The sequence below is a fragment of the Ovis canadensis genome, chromosome 1, assembly GCF_042477335.2.
Source record: "Ovis canadensis isolate MfBH-ARS-UI-01 breed Bighorn chromosome 1, ARS-UI_OviCan_v2, whole genome shotgun sequence".
Classification (NCBI taxonomy): Eukaryota; Metazoa; Chordata; class Mammalia; order Artiodactyla; family Bovidae; genus Ovis; species Ovis canadensis.
Genome location: NC_091245.1, coordinates 127,737,274 through 127,761,905, shown reverse-complemented (window position 1 = coordinate 127,761,905; position 24,632 = coordinate 127,737,274).

Sequence of the window (24,632 nt, the reverse complement as noted above, 5' to 3'; positions counted from 1 at the left end):
AGTGAACAAGACAGTGAGAGCAAAGTTATATTTATCTCAGGCAGAGCAGAGTCAGAAGACGATGTTTTGGAATAACTCCACAGAATTTTTAAAAATCCTCATTACTTCATGGCATACCCTAAAATGTATGGAGTCAGGAACAATGGCAGAACAGACAAGCCTAAAACTTCTTTCTAATTTTTCCTTCTGGCAGGGTGATGGTTATTTTTCAGTGTTGTCGCCTCCTGTCTTAAGACTTAATATGAAAACCATTTATGAACTGTTTAATCTTATTCTTTCCATAAAGGATTTCAAGATACAAAAAATATAGTAATTCTCTGTGTGGGGGAATGGATTATAAAAATAATCTGGACCAGATAAAATGTCAAATATAAAGGGAATACTAGGAGTAATATTTCACTGCGGATATGCAGGCTGCTGGGAATTAGAGTTATAATAGGCTCCTAAAATTGAAAGAGATGGGAATACCAGACCACCTGACCTGCCTCTTGAGAAACCTATATGCAGGTCAGGAAGCAACAGTTAGAACTGGACATGGAACAACAGACTGGTTCCAAAGAGGAAAAGGAGTACATCAAGGCTGTATATTGTCACCCTGCTTATTTAACTTATATGCAGAGTACATCATGAGAAATGCTGGGCTGGAAGAAGCACAAGCTGGAATCAAGATTGCCAGGAGAAATATCAATAACCTCAGATATGCAGATGACACCGCCCTTATGGCAGAAAGTGAAGAGGAACTTAGCCTCTTGATGACAGTGAAAGAGGAGAGTGAAAACGTTGGCTTAAAGCTCAACATTCAGAAAATGAAGATCATGGCATCTGGTTCCATCACTTCATGGGAAATAGATGGGGAAACAGTGGCAACAAATGTCAGACTTTATTTTGGGGGCTTCAAAATCACTGCAGATGCGATTGCAGCCATGAAATTAAAAGACACTTACTCCTTGGAAGGAAAGTTGTGACCAACCTAGATAGCATATTCAAAAGCAGAGACATTACTTTGCCAACAAAGGTCTGTCTAGTCAAGGCTATGGTTTTTCCAGTGGTAATGTATGGATGTGAAAGTTGGACTGTGCAGAAAGCTGAACACCAAAGAATTGATGCTTTTGACGTGTGGTGCTGGAGAAGACTCTTGAGAGTCCCTTGGACTGCAAGGAGATCCAACCAGTCCATCCAAAAGGAGATTAGTCCTGGGTGTTCACTGGAGGGACTGATGTTGAAGCTGAAACTCCAGGACTTTGGCCACCTCATGCAAAGAGTCGACTCATTGGAAAAGACTCTGATGCTGGGAGGGATTGGGGGCAGGAGGAGAAGGGGACGACAGAGGATGAGATGGCTGGATGGCATCACCGACTCGATGCACATGAGTTTGAGTAAACTCCGGGAGTTGATGATGGACAGGAAGGCCTGGCATGCTGCAATTCATGGGGTTGCAAAGAGTCAGACACGACTGAGTGACTGAATTAAACTGAAAATTTTTTTCCGGATTCCTGAAGTCTAGTGATAAAAGGGCATGAGTTTCCAGGGGTATCCTATTGTTACTTAAGGCAAACCAAAGAGATGGTAGAGTAGGCATTGAATTGTCAGTCTTGAGGAGACTAATCAAGGTTCAAATCTGAATGAATAGTTACCACACCTCCAAATGGAATTAGGACCTTTTCCTTGAAAGAAAATCCTGGAAACTGAAATAAATATTCATGATCCTGAAATACTTCATCGATCATAGACAGTTATTTTTATTGTTCTTTTTAAACAGCTAGTATCTAATGTCAATGAGTATAAAGTAATGTATGTAATGTATATGTCAGTTATAAAGCATAATAATAAAAAGACCATCAATAAACATATTATTCACCCCATGATGGAAACATTAACCATACCATCAAATCAACTTATGTGGTCACATCTTATCCAATATCCCTAAACCCCACAGAAGGTGATAGTTTTTTACTGTTTCCATGCATGTAAAAGCATAAGTTGAAATTGCTGCTTTGGAAAACAAGTTTGAATTATTTCATAAAGTTAAATCTGAGAATATTTTAGAAGACCTTTCACTTTCACCCCCAGATATATACCCAGATACAGCTGAATCATTCAGTTAACCATTACTGGCCCCTCAGGATTTACTTCTTCAAAACTTCTATATATAATTTTCATTAATTTAATAATAGCAATTCATAAGGGTCTCAGAAAGTATTAGCATGTAAATATCTTCAATATAAAAAATGGTCTTTGATCTTTGAGCTTCTACCTTATTAACCACCCTCCAGGGAAACTCAGTGATGCTGATTGGAGGCTGGGAAGAGCTTGGATGGAGCAGTGAAAGTAGGTGGAGTGGAAGGATTCTCAGAAAAGATTAGTCTATGTAAATAAGAGCTGGAATGATGCAAGAGGAGAAATAGTGTAGGAGGGGTGACAGTTCCTAAAGGACTGAGGCGAATGACAAACTCCAGGCCTATTAAGGACTGTTGCTGTGGACTATGAACTCAACCCCCTCTAATAGTTTGTGGAAGAAACAGTGAAAGCTCAAATTTTGTTAATTATTTTTTGCTTTGGTTGTCTTGACAATGAATTTTCGACTATTTGACTATGATTCTTGGACTCTTGGGCTTCTCTTGTGGCTCAGCTGGTAAAGAATCTGCCTGCAATGCAGGAGACCTGGGTTTGATCCCTGGGTTAGGAAGATCCCCTGGAGAAGGGGAAAGTTACCCACTTCAGTATTCTGATCTAGAGAATTCCATGGACTGTAGAGTCAATGGGGTAGCAAAGATGCAGACATGACTGAGCTACTTTCAGTTGGACTATTAGAGATACCAGATCACTTGGGTTCAAGATCCATAAAAGTTGCATACATATAACCCTTAATTTGCTTTTTTTGAGTTGACAATTTTGTTTTACATCACAATAACATGCTTTCCATATCAACTCAATGAGCTACATTATTTTTAGTTCCGTTAACTTCAGACACAGAGTCGTGTCTGACTCTTTGTGACCTTATGGACTGCAGCACACCAGGCCTCCCTGTCCATCACCAACTCCTGGAGTTTACTCAAACTCATGTCCATCGAGCCTGTGATGCCATCTAACCATCTTGTCCTCTGTCGTCCCCTTCTCCTCCCCTCTTCAATCTTTCCCATCATCGGGGTCTTTTCAAATGAGTCAGCTCTTCACATCAGGTGGCCCAAATATTGAAGTTCGAGCTTCAGCATCAGTAGTTCCAATGAATGTTCAGGACTAATTTCCTTTAGAATAGACTGGTTGGATCTCCTTGCTATTACACTTTAGTTGCTTCTTTTTCTGGAGATTTTATATATATATCAGTTCAGTCGTTCAGTCATGTCCAACTCTTTGCGACCCCATTAATCACAGCACTCCAGGCCTCCCTGTCCATCCCCAACTTCCGGGGTTCATTCAGACTCGTGTCCATCGAGTCAGTGACGCCATCCACCCATCTCATCCTCTGCCATCCCCTTCTCCTCCTGCCCCCAAGCCCTCCCAGCATCAGAGTCTTTTCCAATGAGTCAACTCTTTGCATGAGGTGGCCAAAGTACTGGAGTTTCAGCTTTAGCATCAGTCCTTCCAAAGAAATCCCAGGGCTGATCTTCTTCAGAATGGACTGGTTGGATCTCCTTGCAGTCCAAGCGACTCTCAACAGTCTTCTCCAACACCACAGTTCAAAAGCATCAATTCTTCGCCACTCAGCCTTCTTCACAGTCCAACTCTCGCATCCATACATGACCACAGGAAAAACCATAGCCTTGACTAGACGGATCTTAGTCGGCAAAGTAATGTCTCTGCTTTTGAATATGCTATCTAGGTTGGTCATAACTTTTCTTCCAAGGAGTAAGTGTCTTTTAATTTCATGTCTGCAGTCACCATCTGCAGTGATTCTGGAGCCCCCAAAAATAAAGTCTGACACTGTTTCCACTGTTTCCCCATCTATTTCACATGAAGTAATGGGACCGGATGCCATAATCTTTGTTTTCTGAATGTTCAGCTTTAAGCCAACTTTTTCGCTCCCCACTTTCACTTTCATCAAGAGGTTTTTTAGTTCCTCTTCACTTTCTGCCATAAGGGTGGTGTCATCTGCATATCTGAGGTTATTGATATTTCTCCCAGCAATCTTGATTCCAGCTTGTGTTTCTTCCAGTCCAGCGTTTCTCATGATGTACTCTGCATACAAGTTAAATAAGCAGGGTGACAATATATAGCCTTGACGTACTCTTTTTCCTATTTGAAACCAGTCTGTTGTTCCATGTCTAGTTCTAAAAGCTGCTTCCTGACCTGCATATAGGTTTCTCAAGAGAAAGGTCAGGTGATCTGATATTCCCATCTCTTTCAGAATTTTCCACAGTTTATTGTGATCCACACAGTCAAAGTCTTTGGCATAGTCAATAAAGCAGAAATAGATGTTTTTCTGGAACTCTCTTGCTTTTTCCATGATCCAGCGGATATTGGCAATTTGATCTCTGGTTCCTCTGCCTTTTCTAAATCCAGCTTGAACATCAGGAATTTCACGGTTCACATATTGCTGAAGCCTGGCTTGGAAAATTTTGAGCATTGCTTTACTAGAATGTGAGATGAGTGCATTTGTGCGGTAGTTTGAGCATTCTTTGGCATTGTCTTCCTTTGGGATTGGAATGAAAACTGACCTTTTCCAGTCCTGCAGCCACAGCTGAGTTTTCCAAATTTGCTGGCATATTGAGTGAAGCACTTTCAGAGCATCATCTTTCAGGTTTTGAATTAGCTCTACTGGAATTCCATCACCTCCACTAGCTTTGTTTGTAGTGATGCTTTCTAAGGCCCCCTAGACTTCACATTCTAGGATGTCTGGCTCTAGGTGAGTGATCACACCATTGTGACTATCTTGGTCGTGAAGGTCTTTTTGTACAGTTCTTCTGTGTATTCTTGCCATATGTTTCATTCCTGTGATCCATAAGTTTAAGGACAACGTCTGTTCCACTTCTACTGTGGAGCACTAAGTTCCACCCATCAGCTCAGGAAGTGGCTTAATTAATTATATTATTTGAAAATAATTATAATAAAGTGGAGCAACCCTCCTTCGACAGATAGTGATTCCATCTCCTTAACTGCATGAAGAATGAATTGATGATGACTCAGACTTTTTCTGAATTGATGCCTAACTACAACTTAAAATGCAAAAAATGAAAGATACAAGGGATGTTTCCTATGGACTAAATGCTCCCTCCAATTATTATCCCTCAACCTTTAAAAGTCCTTGGGTCTTTGTTATAAATATTAGTTATTTCATGTGGAAAGTGAAATAATTTAGTTACAAAGGTTACCAATGTATTTCTTTTCATGAATTTTGAAATGTCTGCTCATATTTTTCCTTTACAGATGTCTTTTTTACACATCTTCACAATCTTCTGAGATTGACCTACACTTCTGTCTCCAACTATGGTGAATCGTTTTTCCATGTGAGTGCACTGGAGTCCCTCTTTGTTCTTTCATTGTGCCCTTTTTAGATACCTTTGTATATTTTTGTTTAATTTGTGTTTCATATAAATTGTATGGATTTTTTTATCTGATAAAAACCTCAAGCCTATGGAGCTGAAGGCATCAGTGACAAAGTTGACTTGGCTTGGTCTAGTTGAGTAATTTTACCTGTTGGATCAATGGGTTCCCACTAGATAAACAAGAGGTACCTATAGACAGATTAAAAATATATATATAAGTGGTGCCTTTAAGTGGGACAAATATTCTCTCAGATGAAAGGAGTAAAAGTTTTAATTGTGATGTATATCAACCAAAGAGAATTTAATTCTGCAGTACACCAAAAGTAGTTTATTTTGCCTATCATTCATTTATTTCACTCACCCATTTAGCAAATACAGGCCTTTACTGTTATGTTCTTGACTCTGTGTCCATATGAAGTGGATCATGTTATAAGAGAAAGAGACATGAGCATACAAAAGGAGCGGGAAGGGAAGATAGAACAAGGAAGAGGGGAGAAAAGAGAAGGGGGGAAAAGAAGAGAGGAGAGGAGAATACCAGGAGGTTAGTTGAAATAATAGGTCTGTAAACAGGGTACTGTGGAAGCATAGTGGTGAAAAATAGGAAACATTTACACCATGAAATAAAATTGATGAAGTCGAGTTCTTCAAGTAAAGAATTGGGAGCAATAAACATCACTAAAAGATAACATGGCTATCTAAATGTCTGGTTTCTCCATTTATTTTTTAAGAAGATATTTGACAGAGTGATCAGTTGGTGACATGGGCTCAGGTATGACCTACAGTGTGTTGAAACAGCAGAGCATGAAGGGCCAGAGACGCTGAGAAGAAGCCAGTCTAGCCCATCATCCAGCCACAGAGCCAGCTGGTTGAGCCTCCCAGGAAGTGTGTACCACTCCTGTGAAGGGAGTCCCCGTAGTCAGCCGGCTCAGATTACTGGCTCTTACCTTCATTATTTAACTTAAGAAACACTCTTCATGCCAATACCCCACAGCATCAGGGAGGGGAAGCTGTGTGCAGTGGCAGAGAAAACGTGCAAGGCAAGAAACAGACTGGATATTTGTTTGAGTTGATCTTTCTGTAAAGTATCTTCCCCTCACTGAGAACAGATAGTCACATATGAAAAAAAATAAAAAGTAGAGCATGGAATAAGGACATTTTGTTTTGTTGTTAAAATCTATGTTTCTTAAAAGTGGATACAGAAAATCAAGGATTTTAATGTTTTAATATTGTTGAAGGGAACATAATAAGAGGGGATGATCCAGAGAGATGATACGGGGTGGGGGGTGGGAGGGGGTTCAGGATTGGGAACTCATGTACACCCGTGGCAGATTCATGTCAATGTATGGCAAAACCAACACAGTATTGTAAAGTAAAAAAAGCAAAAATAAAATTTAAAAAAAAAAAAAAAGGAAACAGAGAGTAATTTCATCTAATGCCCTTAAAAGGGAAAAGGATGGGGCTCTGTGGGTACCGTGAGCAGCAGGATCCTGGGTGACACTCCAGGATAACAACCAAGAAGTTAACAAGGTCTCAAAGAAGACAGCAGAATTTTGTTAAATTCCCAGATTCAGCAAACATCTCTGCACTATATACTAAACAATTTATCCAATGGATTTCTACAGAATGTACACAGTAAGGATGGCATTCATCCTCATTGGATGATTGGCATAGATAATCAACAATAACAATTCATAGCTTCTGACATTATTTTTAGAGGAGGAGGAGTAAACCATAATATATTCATGGATGGAATTTCCTCTCAGCTCATAAAGTGGGAATTTGGTTTCAGCATTTACCTGATACAAAATAAATATTAAAAGTATATTTGGGAGGCACTGTAGTTGTTAGGAAGCTAATTCATAGCTATAAAATATGTGAAGCTAAACTTCACAGAATAGTTTGTATTTATCCTTTTGGTTGGATTCTCACAGAAGCATCTTGAGTTTGCAACTGCATATAAGGCCCTGTGTGTCTGTTCTTTGAAATAAAAAGCTTTTCCTTTAGTGTCCCAGGCCTTTCCTGAGTCTCAAAATCCTGACTCAAGAGTTAATGATTGGAAAATGTGAAGATGTAGAAACAAATACTTGTTGGGCAGGATAACTAGTGAACTGGCAGAATCACTGAATTCCTAGGTCCCTGAAGGATTATCAAGTTGATTTTATGTGAAGCAAACACTCACCAGATGAAAACTGCTGACTGTGAGCACGCAGACCCCAGACCAGCTGAAATCAGAAAGCTGTCAATTCTCAAAACTTAGCCTTGCATAAAAATCTGATTAAGTACTCTGCAGCCCCTCCCTCACACCACTTTTAAAACCCCTCCCTGAAAGCCATCTGGGAGCTCACATCCTTGGAGCCTGAGCTGCTGATTCCCCTTCCCTGCCCACGTTCATGAAACATTCTACTTTCCTTCACCACAACCCGGTGCAAGTACACTGGCTTTGGACTCCTCTATGCAGGTGGACGATTACCCAATGTGGTTTAATAACTGATCACTTTGCTGGACACCAGAAACATTGTAAATCAACTATGTTTCAATTTTAAAAATTAAAATTAAAAAATAAATATGGCAATTCCCTATCACTAACCAACTGACCAACTTTGGGAAGAGCATTCAAGTTCTCATATCCAAGAAGATTTGGGAGGAATGACATTTAAGGCCATCTCAAAGTTTCTCCTAAGAAATTTATCTGTATTAACACCATTCAAAAAATTCAAAGACTACTATCATACCTCTTTTTGTTAGATCATTTCTGCTGTGGAGTGCCTCATACCTTATAAAAGACTCAGGATATTTGAGTTAGCTCCATGCGGTTGTACCTCAAGCAAAAAATCCTCTGGCAGAAAAATGCCCTTAAACTAAATCAGACTGGCCTCAGAAAAAATAGGTTAATTAAAGTTGTCTGTTTGCTTCGGCTGTTTGATTTCCATTCACCCTTAGCTTATGTACTTAAAACCTGAGGCCTGGTTCTGTCTGGGGTCATCTTTTATCTGTATTTTGGGATGACTTTCACTGGCCCTGGAAAATAAGGAACATGCTGTCTGTTCGAATAAGATGACATGGGTCCAAAATGCACCAACGAGTCAGGCAGCTGTGGCTCACTCATATAGAGGGGAAGGGGAAAAGGGGTTCAGCTGAAGTGTATCAGGGAGAAAGATTCAGGACCCAGAATATATGTCCCTGTGCCTGCCAAAATATTGGAGTTTCAGCTTCAGCATCAGTCCTTCCAAGGAATATTCACCACTGATTTCTTTTAGGATGGACTGGTTGGATCTCCTTGTAATCCAAGGGACTCTCAAGAGTCTTTTCCAACACCAAAGTACACTAAGAAATTTATAATATTTAATATCTAAATATCTATTTTTAGACAAGTTTATTCTAATATCTAACACATAACTGGAAGGACTGATGCTGGAGTTGAAACTCCAGGACTCTGGCCACCTGATGCAAAGAACTGACTCATTGGAAAAGACCATGATGCCTGGAAAGATTGAAGGCAGGAGGAGAATGGGACAACAGAGGATGAAATGGTTGGATGCCATCACCGACTCAATGGACGTGAATTTGAGTAAGCTCTGGGAGTTGGTGATGGACAGGGAAGCCTGGTGGGCTACAGTCCTTGGGGTTGCAAACAGTCAGACACAACTGAGGGATGGAACTGACTGAATATATAAATATCATGAAATGTAGCTTTACATATGATAACCTAAAGCATTTATGTTGTATATTATTTCTTACTATATAATTGGGAAGAAAATGTAGAATTTTAATAGAAAATTCATGGGTTGTATTAATAGAAAGTAACCTAAACTATTTATGATTTTTATTGCTTTGTTTTGATTAGACTCAGTATATGAGAAAAAACAGTTGTAAACCTTGAATTTAAAAATGATGAGTGTCTGTGTTAAATAAATATCCTCTTAATTTTCTCATATTTACTTCTACTTCCATTTGAAAATACCATTTCCTACATGAAAAGAACAATGTGTATGATTCATGAAAGAGAAATATTTTGTCACAGTGTTTAATAGCTTCATAACTGAAACTACAGTATTGATAAAAGAGAAACTAGCAAATGTGATCTGTCCTTTATTGTGCTCCTCTTTGCATGAAATGTTCCCTTGGTATCTCCACTTTTCTTGACAAGATCCCTAGTCTTTCCCATTCTACTGTTTTCCTATATTTCTTTGCCTTGATCGCTGAGGAAGGCTTTCTTGTCTCTCCGTGCTATTCTTTGGAACTCTGAATTCAGATGGGTGTATCTTTCCTTTTGTCCTTTGCCTTTAGCTTTTCTTCTTTCCTAAGCTATTTGTAAGGCCTTGTCAGACAACCATTTTTTTCTTTTTGCATTTCTCTTTCTTGGGGATGGTCTTGATCACTGTCTCCTGTACAATGTCATGAACCTCAGTCCATAGTTCTTAAGGCACTCTGCCGATCAGATCTAATCCCTTGAATCTATTTATCACTTCCACTGTATAATCATAAGGGATTTGATTTAGGTCATATCTGAATGGTCTAGTGGTTTTCCCTACATTCTTTAATTTGAGTCTGAATTTGGCAATAAGGAGTTCAAGATCTGAGCCACAGTCAGCTCCCAGACTTGTTTTGGTGATTGTATAGAGTTTCTCCACCTTTGACTGCAAAGAACATAAACAATCTGATTTCAGTTATTGACCATCAGGTGATGTCCATGTGTAGAGACTTCTCTTGTGTTGTTAAAAGAGGGTGTTTGCTATGACGAGTGTTCTCTTGGCAAAACTCTGTTAGCCTTTGCCCTGCTTCATTTTGTACTCCAAGGCCAAATTTGCCTATTACTCCAGGTATTTCTTGATTTCCTACTTTTGCATTCCAGCCTCCTACGATAAAAAGGACATCTTTTTTGGGTATTAGTTCTAGAAGGTCTTGCAAGTCTTCATGGAATCATTCAGTTTCAGTTTCTTCGGCATTAGTGGCTGGGGCAGAGACTTGGATTATTGTGATATTTAATGGTTGGCCTTGGGAACGAACAGAGATCATTCTGTCATCTTTGAGATTGCACACAAGTACTGCATTCCGGACTCCTTTGTTGACTATGAGGGATACTCCATTTCTTCAAAGGAATTCTTGCCCACAGTAGTAGATACAATGGTCATCTCAGTTAAATTCATCCATTCCAGTCCATTTTAGTTCACTGATTCTTGAAATACCAGTGTTCACTCTTGGCATCTCCTGTTTGACCACTTCCAATTTACCTTGATTCATGGACCTAACATTCCAGGTTCCTATGCAATATTGCTCTTTAGAGCATCAGACTTTAATTCCATCACCAGTCACATTCACAAATGGGTGTTGTTTTTGCTTTGGCTCTGTCTCTTCATTCTTTCTGGAGTTATTTCTCTACTCTTTTCCAGTAGCATAGATACTAGGAAGAGGAGGCAAGAATACATAGAAGAACTGACTGAAATATCTTCATGATGTAGACAACCATGACAGTGTGATCACTCACCTAGAGCCAGACACCCTGGAGCGTGAAGTCAAGTGGCCCTGAGGAAGCATCACTACGAACAAAGCTAGTGGAGGTGATGGAATTCCAGTTGAGCTATTTCAAATCCTAAAAGATGATGCTGTGAAAGTGCTGCACTCAATATGTCAGTAAATCTGGAAAACTCAGTAGTGGCCACAGGATTGGAAAGGTCAGTTTTCATTCCAATCCCAAAGAAAGGCAATGTCAAACAATGCTGAAACTACTGCACAAATGCACTCATCTCACATGCTAGCAAAGTAATGCTCAAAATTCTCCAAGCCAGGCTTCAACAGTAGGTGAACCGTGAACTTCCAGATGTTCAAGCTGGATTTAGAAAAGGCAGAGGAACCAGAAATCAAATTGCCAGTATCTGTTGGATCATCAAAAAAGCAAGAGAGTTCCAGAAAAATATCTACTTCTGCTTTATTAATTACACCAAAGCCTTTGACTGCATAGATCACAACAAACTGTGGGAAATTCTTAAAGAGATGAGAATACCAAACCAACTTACCTGCCTCCTGAGAAATCTGTATACAGGTCAAGAAGCAACAGTTAGAACCAAACATGGAGCAACAGACTGGTTCCAAATTGTGAAAAGAATACTTCAAGGCTGTATATTATCACCCTTCTTATTTAACTTCTACACAGAGTACATTATGGAAAATGCTGGGCTAGATGAAGCACAAGCTAGAATCAAAATTGCTAGGAGAAATATCAATAACCTCAGATATACAGATGACACCACCTTTATGGCAGAAAGTGAAGAGGAACTAAAGAGCCTCCTGATGAAAGTGAAAGAGGAGAATGAAGAAGCTGGTAAAACCCACCATTCAAAAAATGAAGATCATGGCAATCAGTCCCATCACTCCATTGCAAATAGATGGAGAAACAATGGAAACAGTGAGAGACTTTATTTTCTTGGGATCCAAAATCACTGCAGATAGTTACCGCAGCCATGACATTAAAAGACACTTCCTCCTTGAAAGAAAATCTATGACCAACCTAGATGGCATACTGAAAAACAGAAAATTTGTTGACAATGGTCATTCTAGTCAAAGCTGTGGTTTTCCAGTAGTCATGTATGGATGTGAGAGTTGGACTATAAAGAAAGCTGAGTGCCAAAGAATTGATACTTTTGAATTGTGTTGTTGGAGAAGACTCTTAAGAGTCCCTTGGACTGCAAGGAGATCCAACCAGTCAGTCCTAGAAGAAATCAGTCCTGAATATTTATTGGAAAGACTGATGTTGAAGCTGAAGCTCTAATACTTTGGCCATCTGATGTGAAGAACTGACTCATTGGAAAAGACCCTGATGCTGGGAAAGATTGAAGACAGAAGGAGAAGGTGACGACAGAGGATGAGATGGTTGGATGGCATCACCGACTTGAAGGACATGAGTTTGAGCTAGCTCTGGGAGTGGTGATGGACAGGGAAGCTTGGCGTGCTGTGGTCCATGGGGTTGCAAAGAGTCGGACATGACTGAGTGACTGAACTGAGCAAATTAATTACCATTTGTAACATTATAATTTCTATTTAAAATTGAATATTTTATTACTGTTGACCTCTGTTTTCAAAGCATGGATGTTCTAATTTTTAGATGGTGAGTTTATAGATCAAAATTTATTTTATATTTAATCATCACTAGTGAATATGAATATCAAAGACCAGGAGTGACCAATACCCTTAAATTAAGTCCATTTATAATAGGAGGCAAGAACCTTGTCTACATTTTCTGTTGAGAGTGAAGATGAATTGCCATAGTTTAAAGTTTTAAGTGACTGATGTTTCTGATCTTTCATTTATACATAATCTCAAATGGTAACAAATTGCTTCATTTCTATAGAAACCATTTTCCCAAAGTACTTTACCATTATGTTGGATTTTAATTTGAAAACACTAGGGCAAATTAGCCAATAAATACAGTAATTATAATAAAAAATCACTCAAGCAATATAACAACATTCCCCAGGAGGTCACATTGCTTTGTAGTTGAGATTCTGAAGTTATTATTTTCTCATCTATGAAGTTCACAGGTGGAATTCAAGAGAGACTAAGGGACTTTATCATCATAGGTTGAGAACGTGTAGTAACTTTGTAATGTAAGATGATGCTATACTTCTTCTCTTAAATACAATAAATATGCATATTATTTCTATTTTGTGATTAAAACCAAAATAAATCTAAATAATTTCTAAATATTAAAATTTTAAACCCCGTAACTCTATAGATGCTTCCAAGTACCTGGATATTTAGCACTATTGACCAGGAAATGTCTAGAGTCAACGTTGCTATAACAATTCTCCTGTATTTCATGAAGTCCAAACTTAAATTAGAGGATTCTATCCCTTGAAAGTAGGCAAAGATTGAGTATTAAATTGGATAGAAAACAACATACACAGGAGACATTTTGCAAAAATAAAAACAAAATCTTGTTCTTTATTCAATATCTACCATAAGTTGGAGGGCTTCCCTGATGGTGCAGTGGTAAAGAATCTGCCTGCAATGTGGGAGGCCTGGGTTCAATCCCTGGTTGGGAAGATCCCCTAGAGGAGGGCATGGCAATGCACGCCAGTTTTCTTGCCTGGAGAATCACCATGAACAGAGGAGCCTGGTGAGCAACAGTCCATGAGGTCACAAAGAGGCAGACATGACTAAGCGACTAAGCCCAGTGGTCAACTGAATAAGAGCCATAATATTTTTCCAAAGTAAATTTTTACACCCCTCCAGAAGTGTGTGAAATCTTGTTGCTCTTACATCTGTTCCCTTGCTTCTATTCTTAGCCTTTCTAATTTTAACCATTCTAGTGATATATGTGGTAGTTAATTTTTTTTTGTTTTGTACTTACATTTCCTAAGGATGAAGGATGTTGAAAATCTTTTCAGTGCCTTTTGTACATCAGTAGCTCTTTTTGAAGTGTGTGTTTGGTCTTTCCCCATTTTTCATCCATCTATCTCTTAATAATTGACTTGTAACCTACAATCTCTTTTGTCACATATATATTCCTCCTTGTCTATGGATCTCTTTTCATTTTTTAATAGTGTTTGTTGAAGAGAAATAATTTTTATCTTTGAAGCTCAGCTCATCAAAATTTTGTACATGTATGCTTTTGCTTTATAGTAAATCTTATCTCTTTAAGTCTACCTCAAAAGAAAGTGTTCCTTCCAGGCATTTTAGGGTTTCGGCTTTCACACGTAAGTCCACAATCCAGTTTGAATTAAGCTTTGTATATATTATGCTATGCTGATAAATGTGTTTCCGTCTAGGAATTTTATAGATTGGTGTTGAAATTTAGGTTTGCAATCCAACTCAAATGTATCTATACATGGTGTGAGGTTTAGATCAATGTTTATGTTCCATTTCTCCACTTGAATATTCATTTATTCCAATATTAGTAATGACATTCAAGAACTTTTGATAGCAAAACTGTAAGAAAGCTAAAAATTGAGCTTGCCTAGCTAATTTGTGATAACCATTTTTGAGTTATACCTAGTTATCATGTAATGTATTCACAATTTACATGTTATTAAGTGCATCATATTAAATTTGTTAAAGATTTTCTTGTATTATCATTTGAAACTTTCCAGCATAAATACAATCTCTAGTCTGTGCTGTTTCCATAGTCGACTAATCTGCAAGAAACATCTGTACTGATGGATTTCTAAGATTTTGCCAAGTCTTAATTTGCATACTCAAAACCATTGTTTGATGTCATCTACAATGATTTGTCATACTTCATCAGTGACTATGAATTGCACAACTACAGTTTCATCTCTGAGACCATATTCCCTTTAGTCATTTGAAAATTTCTCACTTCTTCTCTTTCTCTTCTTTGCTTTTGTTCATCATAAACTACTGTTTCACACTAAAGATGAGGCCATTCCAGTTCTTTTCTTCATTTCTGTGTATTTAGAAATATATTCAGTGAATTTATAAATCTCTATTCATTACTGAATATGCATCAGACACTGACAACTAACTCAAATTTTTATTAGACTATAAAAAATAAAGAGAAAAAGAAGTATTGGGACTTCCCTGGTGATCCTGTGATTTAAGACTCCATGCTCCCAGTGCAGAGTCTGGGTTCATTCCCTGGTTGGGGAATTAAAAATCTCACATGCTTTCTGGCTTACTTCTCTCTGTATAATCGGCTCTAGTTTCATCTCATTAGAACTGATTCAAATGTATTCTTTTTAATGGCTGAGTAATACTCCATTGTGTATATGTACCACAGCTTTCTTATCCATTCATCTGAAAAAAAAAAAAACACCAATACAGTATACTAACACATATATATGGAATTTAGAAAGATGGTAATGATGACCCTGTATGCGAGACAGCAAAAGAGACACAGATGTGTAGAGTGGACTTTTGAACTCTGAGGGAGAGGGAGAGGGTGGGATGATTTGGGAGAATGGCATTGAAACATGTATACTATCATGTAAGAAACGAATCGCCAGGCTTTGTTCAAGGCCGGATACAGGATGCTTGGGGCTGGTGCACGGGGTTGATCCAGAGAGATGATATGGGGTGGGAGGTGGGAGGGGGGTTCATGTTTGGGAACTCATGTACACCCGTGGCGGATTCATGTCAATGTATGGCAAAACCAATACAGTATTGTAAAGTAAAATAAAGTAAAAATAAAAATTAAAAAAAAAATTAAAAATCTCACATGCTGCACAACACAGTCAAAGTAAACAGATAAAAATAAAAAGACACCAACTTAAAAAAAAATTTTTTGAAGATTAAGAATATCTGGATTTCTCTGGTATTCCAGTGATTAAGAATATGTCTGACAATGCAGAGAACACAAGTTCAATCCCTGATCTGGGAAGATTCCACATACTGCAGGGCAACCAAGCTTGTGAGCCACAACTACTGAACCTAGCATGTCGAGAGCCCATGCTTGACAACAAGAGAAGCCATCTCAATGAGAAGCCCACACACTGCACCTAGACAGCAGCCCCTGCTTGCTGCAACTAGAGAAAGCTCATGCATAGCAAGAAGACCCAGGGTAGCCAGAAATGAATAAGTAAAAGAACATCTAAGAACCTGTGGCTCAACTAATCCAGTCGCCTGGCTTCCCAAATTGGTCAGAAAGCCTACAGCAGGTGTTGACTCTTACACACAGAGAGAATTTTCATATTTTTCAAAATTGCAGAATCATCAGTCACATGTTCAGTCACTACAATGATATCACATCATGTCCAGGAATAAAAGGTCTTTTGAAGACCAGTGAGATTTTTGCCAGGCAAGGAGTCATCTTTCCTTGAGTGGAGGGCTGTTGGGGTTAAGGGTGCTTAAAACACATGGGTCTTTAAAGAATTAAATAAGAGACAAAGGGTGCTCAAAGATGATGCTCTAGAATCAACATTCATAGGATCCTCTAGAACCAAACAGCAGTCAGCCATATTATGCAAAATAGCCATACTGTCACGGTGGGAGCCATATCCACAATAATACCAACAGCCATCAGTTCAGTTCAGTCACTCAGTTGTGTCTGACTCTTTGTGACCCCATGGACTGTAGTACACCAAGCCTCCCTGTCCATCACCAACTCCCAGAGCTTGCTCAAACTCATGTCCATCGAGTCAGTGATGCCATCCAACCATCTCACCCTCTGTTGTCTCCTTCTCCTCCCACCTTCAATCTTTCCCAGCATCAGGGTCTTTTCCAAGGGGTTAATTCTTCACATCATGTGGCCAAAGTATTGGAGATTCAGCTTCACCATCAGTGCTTCCAATGAATATTCAGGACTGACTTCCTTTAGGATTGACTTGGATTTCCTTGCAGTCCAAGGGACTCTCGAGAATCTTCTCCAACACCACAGATCAAAGGCATCAATTTTTCAGTGCTCAGCTTTCTTTATGGTCCAACTCTGACATCCATACCTGACTACTGGAAAAACCACAGCTTTGACTGGATGGAGCTTTGTTGGCAAAGTGATGTCTCTAGCAGAAGCCATATCCACATCCCCCACCCACATTTCTGCAGTAACTGAATCAGACAGCATCAGGAGATGAGGAGGCAGCCAGGCTTTAAAGGAAAGTTGCCTGATTTCAGTATCACGGATTGCTTTGGACTCTTTCTATATCTTGATAATCAGATGTCTACAGAGTATCTATCATACTTTACTTCTTGCTTCCACAAAAAGTTATATTTTAAAAAAGCTTATTGTTTTCATTTATGTCATAAGAAGTCCTCTTATTTTATAGCCCTTTTTCAGTTTTCCGAAATCAATCACAAACTTTCAGAAATAACTTGTGTATTCCATATACACGTTCCCAGTGAGTTACAAATATATATTCCACAGGTGTCATGTCATACAATAGCACACAGTTTTTCTCTTCAATAATCTATAATTGTATCATACTAAAGTTGGAACTAGGTTAAGTTCCTTGCTATATCTCCTAAATAAATAGTTGGCCTCTTGCCTCTTCATTATTCATTCCTTACTCTCAGTTGAATTAAAGCAAATTTAGTTTTAAAATAATGTCTTAGATTTTCATTCTTCAAGGTTAAGCCTTCACACACTCATGCTCTCTCCCACCTCCCTCCTCCTTTTTCAAATTAGCATTCCTCCGCTCCAGCACATTTTCAATATTTATCCTTCCTTTGTATGGCTTTTACTTCATTTCTATATCCCCATATTTCAAAACATCTCTTTACAACATCTCTAGTTTTCAGATTCTGTGATTTATAAATTGTCATTGACTTCTCTCTAAAGCGAAATGTGAAAATGCATACTGGCCCAGCATGCTTCCTAAGTCAAGTAAATATTATTTCTCTAGAAGTCAGAGGGAGAATTTTCTCAAGTGGCCCTTTACTCTTATCCCCCATGTATGTCATACCAAAATGCATTCCCGTACTTCTCCACTAGCTCCCCAGTGCTTCTCTCCCCCTAATAATACAACCTCATATCCAATGGATGACATGGTTTTCCCTTTTGTGTCTGTTTGTGTGACCACCATTTCCAAGAGCATTTCAACTACTTGATATAAATGGGACAATCAACCCCCCCCAAAAAATGCACATTTTATTTCTAATAAAAGTATCTGATGTCAACCCAAGCAATCTGTACTAATCAGACAAGAGGCAGAGTGGCAAAGACAACAGAGAGCTCTCAAGATTTTTTTTTTTCCTTTAGGGAGGAATATGCTCTTATAAACAATTTAAATATAGAACCCCCCAAAAATGATGAATTCACACTAAAAAAAAAAATGAGAAAATGGGAATATCCCCTTTTTTTCTTCTCTCTTTATTCAGCTTTTTTATGCAACCCTTACCATGTTTAGAGTAAAAAGATTTCTTCTTTGCTGCCAACAACTGTCTAACAGAAAATTGCTTGTTAAACCTTATCTGAAATAGGCACACACTGAGTTTCAGAAGTCCCCCTTGGTATCTAAGGATTACCAGATAAAAATACAGGGCACTCATTTTGCATTACTGTATGCTGTCGCTCAGTCATGCCCAACTCTTTGTGACCCCATGCACTGGGGCCCACCAGGCTCCTTCATTCACTGTTACTAAAATTAAACTTAACTAGTTGTCCTGTTTTCCTGTGTTAAATAGCCACCCCGTATATATGTAAATGGGACTTCCCTGGTGGCTCAGTGGTAAAGAATCTGCCTGCAATGCAGGAGATTCGAGTTCAATCCTGAGTCAGGAAGATTCCCTGGAGAAGGAAATGGCAACCCACTCCAGTATTCTTGCCTGGGAAATTCCATGGACAGAGGAGCCTGGTGGGTTACAGTCCACAAGGTTGCAAATGAGTAGAACATGATTTAGCAACTAAACACTAACACAACAGTATGGGTAAGCAAATATGAGACATCATTAATATAGATGCCCATATTGTTTACATATGTAAGCCTGAAGAAGCTAGAATTAAACCTTCAGCTGCTATTGTTTATTGCTTGTTATAACAATATTTTATACATTCAATAATGAGAGATCAACTAAAACAAAATAATCTCATTACTCTTCAGCATCTTCCCACGGTCATTGTAATGGGACAGGCACTCTCATGCCACCTCTTAGACTGAAACAGCAAGCTCGTGACATTTGTCTGTGTTCTGAAGTTATGGGTTATGAAGCATTCACATGGCATCTACAGACCATTTTACAAAGCATCATGCTACAGAGTCATTTTGACCATTTCATAAGAACCACACTTGAATTATTGCTTTATATTCCAGCCCACATAAAATAATCCAATGTCTAATGGTAGCATGCTATGCTTTTGAAAATATCTACTTCAGGAAAATGGCAAATATGAACATGAAATTACTTGTGTTTTTAAAAGATAAGCCAGTGGTTATATTAATAGGCTGCTGCTGCTGCTGCTAAGTCGCTTCAGTCATGTCAGACTCTGTGTGACCCCATGGATGGCAGCCCACCAGTCTCCTCTGTCCACAGGATTTTCTAGGCTAGAATACTGGAGTGGGTTGTCATTTCCTTCTCCAATATTAATTGGCTATATCCTGCCAAACACATGAGAGAGAGAATGTAATATTAGCCCCTCTAGCTCCATATGACCCTATGGCTTTAAAATAAAGGAAAATTAACAAGAATTACTGTTTCAGAAAAGTTAAGTCAGAAAAAAAATATATGTACACACATACACAGTTTTTTAAAGTCTACTAGCAAAAGTAGTAAAAATTTCAATAGTAATTGTCTCTGGTTAATGTCATTACACTTTATTTTAATTTCTTTAAATCTTCTGTAGCTTATAAATGTAAAACAGTAATATAATATTACCTTTCAAATCAGAAAAATACATGATATGGCAAATCTATTTTCTAAAAGTTTTTTTCCTTAAATCTAATATAAGGCATATTAATGCAAGTGATAAACTCTTTTAACATATTCTAATAATTAACATTTCCTTGCTACTTCTTCACTTTATGATCACTTCAGGAACATAACAATATAAGAAATAATATCTATGTTAAGAGAAAAAGTGTCTATGTTAATATCTAGCACTTTCTGCTAGGTTGCTGTATTAGTTTGCCAGGGCTGTCATAACAAGCAGCACAGACTGGGTGGCTTAAAACAACCAAAACTGATTGTATCACAGTTCTGGAAGCTTGAAGTTCAACATCAAGATGTTGGCAATGAGTTTCCTGTAAGGGCTGTGAAGGAGAGTCTGTTCCAGGTCTCTCTCCCAGCTCACTGCAGCTTCTAACTGTGTCTTGGCTAGTAAATTCTGTTCTTGCATTTTCACACCATCTTCCCTCTGCGAGTCTCCGTGTCTGTCTAAATTTTCTCTTTTTCTAAAAGCACAGTTCTGTAGGATGAGGGTCCACCTTAGTAACCTCACCTTAGCTTGATTATCTACAAAAGTCTTATCTCCTAATAAGGTTACATTTATAGGTATGAGGGGTTAGGACTCAACATCTTAGGAGAGACACAATTCAACCCATAATACTCACACAATCAGTCATGATTTTAAAAGCAGTCATTTTTCTGATGAGTAAAAACCATGCCAAAATTTAGCTTCTACAGACTAAAGAGGGATGTGCCGCCTCGTTTACCAAGCTGGGGAGTCCACAATGTTTGTAGTACATTAGGAATTGCTATTTTTCTCTACCTACTTTCAAATGTCATAGTCTGCAGCTCTCAAAATTATCTGAATGCAGCACTTTGATGGAGAGTTTGGTATCAGTAGGGTCTCCTAAAAACTTAGTTACGGAAGTAGCTGTTGTTTAGTTGCTAAGTCACGTCTATCTCTTTGCGACCCACTGGACTATAACTCGCCAGGCTCCTCTGTCCATGGGATGCCCCAGGCAAGAATACCAGAGTGGGTTGCCATTTCCTCCTCCATGGGATCTTTCTAATTCAGGGATCAAACACACATCTCCTGCATTGGCAGGCAGATTCTTTACCACTGAGCCACCAAGGAAGCCCTATACAGAAGTAGTTTGGCTTCCAAATGATGGGTGATCCCTGTGTTAATGGAAGGAAGAAGTTCTGAAGAGTGATGAAGGGACAGTTCTTCTCTGTAAGGTTCTGGTCATTAATCACAACAGCTCACTTAAGTCTGGAAAAACATATTTGTTGAAACCTAATTCCTCATTTCGTCTCATCACCTAACTGCTCATGTTTTCTCTAGCTGGAGTCTCAGCACACTGTTGGTGGGAATGCACAGTGGTACCACTGCTATGGGAAATGCCATGGAGGTTTTCCCAAAAACTGAAAATAGAACTACCACGAGATCCAGCAATTTCATTACTGTGTACTTACCCAAGTGAATTGAAATCAGAATCTGGAAACAATATCTCCATTCTCATATTCGTAGTAGCATTATGCACGGTAGCCAAGATGTGGAAACAACCTAAAAGTCCATTGACTGTTGTTTAGTCTCTAGGTTATGTCCTACTCTTTGTGACCCCATAGACTATAGCCCACCAGGCTCCTCTGTCCATGGGATTTTCCAGACAAGAATACTGGAGTGGGTTGTCATTTCCTTCTCCAAAATGTCCACAGATAGCTGAATGGATACAGAAAATGCAGTATAGGCACACAATGGAGTATTACGCAGCCTGCAGAAAGGAGACATTGCCCTTTGTGACAACATGGATGAACATGGAGAACATTACACTGGATGAAATAAGGCAGTCACAGGATACATACTGCGTAATCCTTCTTGTATGAGGTATCTAAAGTAGTTAACCTCACTGAAACAGACTAGAATGGTGGTAAAGAGGGATGAGGATTTGAGGAAGGGGAAATGGGGAGTTGTACTTCAACAAATATGAACTTTTGATAATGCAAAATGAGTAAGTTCTAGAAGTCTGTTGTACAATACTATATCTATAGTTAATGATACTCAGTTGCACACTTTAAAATTTACGAGGGTAGATCTCAGGTTGTGTTCTTAGCACAATAATAAAATATAATATTATTGTATTACCATTAATTTCTTCCCTTATGTCTGTCACTATTTGTATTACATATCTGGATGCTTCTATATCCTAAAGGAAATCAGTCCTGAGTGTTCATTGGAAGGACTGATGCTGAAGCTGAAATTCCAATACTTTGGCCACCTGATGTGAAGAGCTGACTCACTGGGAAAGACCCTGATGCTGGGAAAGATTGGAGGCAGGAGGAGAAGGGGACAACAGAGGATGAGATGGTTGGATGGCATCACTGACTGGATGGACATGAGTTTGAGCAAGCGCTGGGAGTTGGTGATAGACAGGGAAGCCTGGTGTGCTGCAGCCCATGGGGTCACAAAGAGTCGGCATGACTGAGTGACTGAACTGAACTGAATTGATATACCAGATGGCTCAGTGCTAAAGAATCTGCCTGTCAATGCATGGAAAACAGATTTGAACCTTGGGTTCAAAGGGTCCCCTGGAGGAGAAAATCAATGCACTCCAGTATTCTTGCTGAGAAATCTCATGGACAGAGGAGCCTGGTGGGCTACAGTCCATGGGATCCCAAAGAATTGGACAAACTTAGTGACTAAAGAGCAGCAGCAGCACACTTCTGTTAGGTGCATGTAAGTTGACAAGTGCAAAATTCTCTTCTTGTATTGATTCTTTTGTCCTTATATAGTGCCCTTCTTTATCTTTATTATGGCCTTTGTTTTAAAGTCTGTTTTGTCTGAGATGAGTATTGTGACCTCTGCTTTCTTGCTGTTTCCATTTACATGAAAAATCTTTCTCCATCCCCTCACTTTAAATCTATGCATTTCCTTTGCTCTAAGGTAGGTCTCCTGTAGACAGCATATTGTAGGTGCTTGGTTGTTTATCCAGTCTGCCACTCTGTTTGGATTGGAGTATATAGCCCAATGACATTTAAAGTAGTTATTGATAAATATGTATGACTTCCTTATGACTTGTCTGGTGAAGAATCGGCCCACAGTGCAGGAGACACAAGATATGCAAGTTCAATCCCTGGGTCAGGAAGATCCCCTGGAGAGAGAGAAATGGCAACCCACTCCAGGATTCTTGCCTGAAAAATTCCATGGCCCCTGGGCTACAGTCCAAAGGGTTACAAAGAATTAAGACGTGACTGGGCAACTAAGCATGTACATACAAGTATATATTGTCTCTTTAAACCTTGTTTTTCAGTTGATTCTATTTCTTCTCTGTTCCTTTCTTTTTTCTTTTTGTGATTTGATGATTTCTTTTATTACATGCATGTTTTAGTTCTTTTCAGTATTTTTTAGTCTACTGTAAGTTTCTGATATGTGGTTATCCTGGTTTTCAAGTATGTCAACCCCTTTATCTGCTTTCTTTAGACTGATAGTCATATAGGCTCAAACATTTTCTTAAAAAAAAGAATCTACATTTTCTTACTCTCCTCTCACACATTATGATTTCAATGTCCTCTTTTACATCTTCATGTTTATTCTTTTGGTGTTCCTTGTGTTTATCATTGCTTACACAAGTAGAATTTTTTATCTGTCTACTGATGCATCCAACTTATTTACTTTCCAGGTGTGATTTCTTCTTTTCTGTATCTTCTTGTTTCTTTTCTATTTTTTTTTTTAAAAAAAACCTTTAAATATTTCTTTTAGGATAGGTTTAGTATCGCTCTATTCTTTTGATTTTGCTTGTCTGAGAAATTTTTTATCTCTGCTTCTATTCTGAATTATAATCCTGCTTATAGCTTTATTCATAGCACATATTTTTGCCAGCAGTAAAAATCTAGTAGGTTTTCATGACAAAATAAAAGAGAGAATCCAGGTGTAATTCCAGCTAAGCATACACTCCTTCCCTATTGCTCTCATAGGTCAACATTTCCCAGAGAGAGTGGACCAAGGCCTGGGGTGTCACACATTTTCTTCAGAGGCTTTGGATTTCAAAACTACAGAGCAATAAACTGCTACTTATTGACAACAGCAGGGATATTTGCTGGGGGCACTGAATTTATAAAGTAATACATATCTTATCTTCTCATTTGTTTTATTAATCAAAGACATATCAGGGTCACAAGTTATATTATTAGTGCAATAAGTTGATTTGATTAGAGTCAAAAGCAAAGAAACATTTTAAAGTGCCCTTGCAATATAATACCTTCCCTGGTAGCTCAGACAGTAAAGAATCTGCCTGCAATGCAGGAGGCCTAGTTTTGACCCTGGGTTGGGAAGATCCCCTGGAGAGGTGAATGGCTTCCCACTCCAGTATTCTTGCCTGGCGAATTTCATGGACAGAGGAGCCTGGTGGGCTACAGTCCACGGGGATGCAAAGAGTCAGACACGACTGAGTGACTAACATTTTCTCTTCAACATAATCACATAGTAATATGTATAATTTCTTAAAATTTTTATATATTAAAAATCATTCATGGATCCCATTACTAATTTAGTAGAACTGTATAGATTCAAAACTTTGGGCTGGAAATTATAGATTCACTAATACAAAAGCTTTATTTTTAAAGTCAATACATAATAATCATAAATATCATTATTTCAAATTATGTTCTGACATCTAAAAGGTTTTCTGAATCCAAACCTAAAGAGACATAATTTAATTCTAAGTTTAATAATACTCAGTCTTTATCCATAAAAGCAGTCATCTTTTTCTGCACACCTTTATTGCATGCAGAGTAATCATCTATCTGTATGATTCTGTATCACTGAACTGTTCAACTGTCTTGATTGCTTTTGCATAATTGTTCTAGACAAGTGTCCTGTCT